Source organism: Dioscorea cayenensis, chromosome 7, assembly GCF_009730915.1.
Source record: "Dioscorea cayenensis subsp. rotundata cultivar TDr96_F1 chromosome 7, TDr96_F1_v2_PseudoChromosome.rev07_lg8_w22 25.fasta, whole genome shotgun sequence".
Taxonomy (NCBI): Eukaryota; Viridiplantae; Streptophyta; class Magnoliopsida; order Dioscoreales; family Dioscoreaceae; genus Dioscorea; species Dioscorea cayenensis.
The window spans coordinates 16,219,942-16,225,297 of record NC_052477.1 but is presented as its reverse complement, the minus strand read 5'-3'; the positions used below and the strand labels follow the sequence as shown (position 1 = coordinate 16,225,297).

General features: G+C 41.7%; 1 non-coding gene across 1 annotated transcript; it reads left to right on the top strand.

The window, feature by feature from the left end:
• Window positions 1-326: 326 nt before the first annotated feature.
• Window positions 327-433, top strand: LOC120266278. The gene has a single exon (XR_005538119.1). It is a non-coding gene; the product is annotated as a small nucleolar RNA R71 (small nucleolar RNA).
• Window positions 434-5,356: the final 4,923 nt, after the last annotated feature.

The following is a 5,356-nucleotide window of genomic DNA, read 5'->3' as shown; positions in this document are numbered from 1 at the left end:
AATCGGAGGGAGCATGTTCTCCATCACACCCGGTGCAAGTAATCACGGCCTCTACTCTATTTGAAGTTAGAAGATCTAACTTCTTACTCAAAGATTCCACTTGAGCCGCCAACGAAGTCACTCCATCTATCTCATGAAGACCGGCCACCTTTTTCTTCTCCCTGGCATTCCATTGGTAGCTGTTTAACCCCATTTCTTCAATTAATTGGCAGGGACTCACTCGGGGTTTGCTACCTAAAGCTGCCTCCTGTTGCCACATCCAAGAGTTGCCTTTGTACTCGATTCGAGGCCATTTTAAAAAGGTCTCGAATAATCATCCACTCGGGAATCCGTGTTGCGGGCACTTTTGTAGGAGCTCCTTGAACCTTTCCCACGTCTCAAATAGAGACTCCAATTCCAATTGTACAAAGGACGAGATCTCATTCCCAAGCTTTGTAGATTTTCCTGAAGGGAAATAACGGCCAAGAAAAGCTTCTACCATCTCCTCCTATGTGGTAATTGATGCTCTAGGTAATGAGTGTAGCCACTGCTTCGTTTTACCTTTCAAGGAAAATGGGAAGGCCCTCAACATGATGGCATCATCCGTTATCCCATTTATCTTCAGTATATCACACACCTCGGCCAAACCATTGAACTCGCGAGATTATCGCAACATATGGATGAATACCGACCCTCACTCGAAGTTCTGAGCTGTAATCGTGGGACGCACAATGCTCGATTGTGTCCCTAATACTCAAGGTCTGGCATAATCGGATAATATCCACTGCTTTCGCTCATTCATTGCCGCCATGTTTTCAGATTCTTCTACTTCCAAATAAGCTAGAATAGAGTGTTTTTGCACAGGTTCTTTCCTTTTTCTTCTAAGTGTACGTTCAAGCTTGGGATATCCTTCAATTAGTATGGAGGGATTCCCTCGGGTCATAACCTAGAGCTGCACCAAAAGAAAGGAAATAAAATCAGAATGATGATAGAATAAGAAAATATGAAATAGAATGAATAAAATGAATAACTCGGAAAAAACAAAGTGCAAAAGTATCTCTAAACGACTACTCCCGCAACGGTGCCAAAAACTTGACGCGTTCGAATATGTGTGTACACCGTAAGTGCACGTGTCGAAGTAATAATCCCAGATGAGTGTGTAGCATATCCGTAGAGAGTAGGGAATAAAGACACTTAAATTGTTTTTTAAATAATGTGGAAGATTAATAGTGATATGTGTGACAAGATTCAATTCTCAAGAGTAAAAAAACAACAAGAAAGAGAGCACGAGTAAAGTAGAAGGTAAGGCAATCGATAAAGATGGGATACCCAGATATTGTTCCGCCTAGGATTATCGTTTCAAGTGCAAGAAACCTCTATTATGCTTCCTAATTAATGCAATAGTGTGTCGTGGAAATCCTTAATTACATAGTCCCAAATCTAAGGTCAACCATGCCTTGGTCTTGCTGATGAGGTCAGAGCACTTGTTAGTGTGGGTGGTTGGGACCGATTATTCTCCATTCAGGAGCCCATCAGGCGAGATATCACCTTGGAATTTCTTGCCTCATTTTCTTTTGATCGTGACACAGTTGATATCAGTTTTGATGTTTCCAATGCCATTCGTTTCCGTGCTTTCGGTCGGCACGCATAGGATGTCTTTTGACCCGATTCTCGATATGTCTCGGATTATACGATCATAACTATGCTAATACTATCGAGTACACTGAGCTCCTCACCGATTATCCTTATATTCTCACTCCAGGCTAGGTCTTCCATGATCTATACGGTGGTCGACGATGATTCGCGCAGGCCGATCCTAAGGCCTCATTGCTTACTCTACCGATGCATGTACATCTATGCTCGTTCTTAGCGGTGTCCTGCTGATGGTCGAGGGGATGGTATCGGGTTCACTTCGCATGGCAGATCTTTTGTACCTCCACTCTATTGTCCATAGAGTCCCTCTCCACTTTGGATGTGGTTGCCGACTACTTTCGTCATTAGAGTGCATATTTGCGATTGGGAGCATTGTTTGCAGGACCCTACATCACTCGTCTTATGATCAAGATGGGTCTTATCACTCGATCGGAGGCGAGGGAGAGATCGATGAGTCCAACACCATTGGGTTTGGCTACTCTCCGTTTGATGGGCATTGTGAGACATACATGCTCGGGCGGATATGCACTCGTAGAATCGTCATCTCGGGACGATGGGGAGCCTGTTGAGGCTATAGAGGCACCACCTGCAGCCGAGCCCATAGTCACCGAGGCAACTCCGACAACATCAGCCGATCTTGAGTTATCTTTCCCTTTAGTTCACGAGCATCTGGCTCGACTCGAGGCGGCCGTTGCTACCTTCCTTGAGAACCAGTGGATTATGGAGCGCCTTGATCGTATTCAGCAGACACTTGACGAGGAGGTCTCATCCACTTCTATGCCGAAAGACTCAAAGACACTCCAGACATCGACGCCGAGGCATCACACTCACTGAGACTATTATTTTAGTTTTTGCTCTTAGTTGCTTTGTTAGTCGATTTAGAGCTTTTTGTACTCTAGAAGGCTTCACCTTCCAGAGTTATCTTCTTGTCTTTCTTTTGTGCGAGTATATGCTCTATTATGTTATTTGTGTGAACTCGTATTTTCTTTTACATTTTGTTGAGCTTCACTGAACCCCTTATATTCCATGCAGATGGCCTTGAGAGTTATCTTGATGGTGTTTTAGTCATAGACATGATCATGTGATGTTGTCACATGGTCGTGTGAGCTTCACAATCTATACAACATGCCCATGAGTTAGACTTCACCAAATCGATTAATGAGGAGTTCAGGGAAGTATTGTTTTTACTTGCATTCCACACACATTATGCTTCCATTGCTATTATTTTTATTGTGCTTGCATGTGTACATTGACGACAATGTACATCTTAAGTGTGGGGGAGGGTTCACCTTATACATGACTTTTACTTGTGTTTTCATGGGCATACTCTTGTTGCCAATAAAGGTTCACCTTAGGGTTAAGAGTTTAATTATTAGTTTTTGGAGGTTATAAACATGGATTTTATTATGCTCTAGTTTTCAACCAATTCTATTGAATATTTTTTTCTGATTGCTCTTTGTGCACTTTTCTCGCTCATTAGACCTATGAAGACTCTATTTCATTATGTTTGGGACTTTAGTGTGCTAGTTTTTATTTGAAAAAAAAATTGGAAATTGTTTGTTGTTTGTACATAGGGGGTGGAAAGGGCTACCACCCATGATGTACGTAGTTACTCTCATAAGTCGGATACTTGTTATGCCCTGATGAGAGAAAGAGCTATCTCATGGGATGTGTGAAAGCTACCATCCTTGGTAGAAAGAGCTACCACCTCTAAAGTGTGAAAGCCACTCGGGAGGCATCTTGGGAAAGGGCTACCTTGGAGGTTGTGTGAAGCTACTACCTATTCTTTGTGTTTATAAATAATTCCGATGTTAATAAGAACCTGGTAGTGGGCATAGTGTTGACATGAGTTGAGTTTTTATTTTCACACACACACGCATTCGGATTTTATCACTTTCATTTTTAATTGGATTGTTTGCTAGAGAATTGATTGTTTTGTCTAGTGTTTGACTCTCTCCATGACTATAGAATTTTATTCTTGTACTCTTTTGGTGAACCTAAGGTCAAGCACTTCTCTTTTCTTTCCATGAGTTTAATGTTTAATTTTGCTTGAGGACAAGCAAAAACTTAAGTTTGTGGGAGTTTGATAAGTGCTTGACTAAACATATTTTTATATATGTTTTACATGCATTGAGCATCATTTTTACCATGGTTTATGTCTCATATTGTGTATTTGGTGTTCTTTTATGCATATAGGTTGTGAATGCCTTGAAGAGTAAAAAAGAAGCAAAGATAGGCTATAAAGACACAATGTTGGGAGTTCTTGTTCAATTCAAGGACCAAGACACGAGAGGAGTTCATAAACATGGAGATGTGTGCCAACATCCAAGAAGATTCAAGTCAATTCACTAGTTGGAAGGGTACAAAGGCAGCCACATCTTCATGTTCCTTCTCTTTGTGGAGATTGCAAGACCTCTCAAAAAAATATGCTCGATGAAGAAAAAGTTTTACAGCCTACCACATGGATGTGTGCCCGGACATGCGGACGCACTATAGCAGTATTGTAACAAAATTACTGTTCACACGCCCGGGTGGAATAATTTTTGCTCGCCTCGTGAAATTCCTTGCAGCCTCACGCGTCGGTGGAAAAATCCACATGGGCGTGAGGGCACGTGATGTGCACGGTTTTGGGCTTTAAATAGGCCGTTTGCCATATTTTTGATGGACTTTTGGAGAGGGTTTTCGTGAGCACTTTGAAGGCAAGGCGGCTAGGGTTTTGGAGGAGGTCTTTGGCGATATTATGGGGCATCCATCACCAACTTTGATCGATCTTTCTATCCGCTATAGCATAGAGGAGCCTTCGTACCTAGCTTCGAGAAGGATTCTTCAAGACATTGGGTGACCCATCAAGGCCATCATCACGAATTTAAGGGGGTTTTACTTCATGATTTTCATTGCTATTCATTGTAATAATCATTGTTTTGTAACTTGCTTCGCGGAGGGCTAAACCTTAGTAGGTATTTGGGCATGTGAAAACTAGGATCTATGTTTTTATAATGATTTGCTTTATGTTTCTATTAAATCCGAGTTAATTTGAGTTTTAATCTTGTATTCCCATTGTTTGCTTGTTTAATTAATCCTTGTGGTTGATTGGATTCAGCATGATTTGTTACTTTGATGTGAGAAAGGTCTCCATTAGAGTTAGAACTTTAAGATTAAAAAGGGTTGAGAGGGTGAGTCATGAGATAGTGGAGTGTCCCCTTTCCCTTCCGATTGAGTGTTTCCTATCTCCGTATTCCTAAACTCTATGCAACCATATTTGGTGTGAGGCGTGAGATTGAGAGATTTCTCCACCGACCTTGTAGGGGGTTAGAGATCCTTCGCCGTGAATTAGGGTTGGATCTATCTTTAGAATCGGTTTCACTCTTAGGTGTCCCTAGAGTGTATTCAGGGTCATATGGGGTGTGAGGTGTTGAGATTGAGTGATTTCTCCGCCGAGACCTTGTAGGGGACTAGTACCTGGTGGCTTGGAGGCAAGGGGCCGGTTGTTCAATGATTACCTTGACTCATTAGACTCGGTTTAGAAGCATTTAGTGAATCATGAGCTTCATGTTAGATCCTAGGGGGAGCATTGTCCGGTACCTCATCTTTATTGATTGAGATCTCCTTTACTTGTTTTTCTCTGTTTGCTTGCTTTATTAATTCTCTTACAATTAGTCTCATTTCTTATCACATCTATTGATTTCGACTAGATAACTAAGAAGTGGTTAATGCTAATACTTCC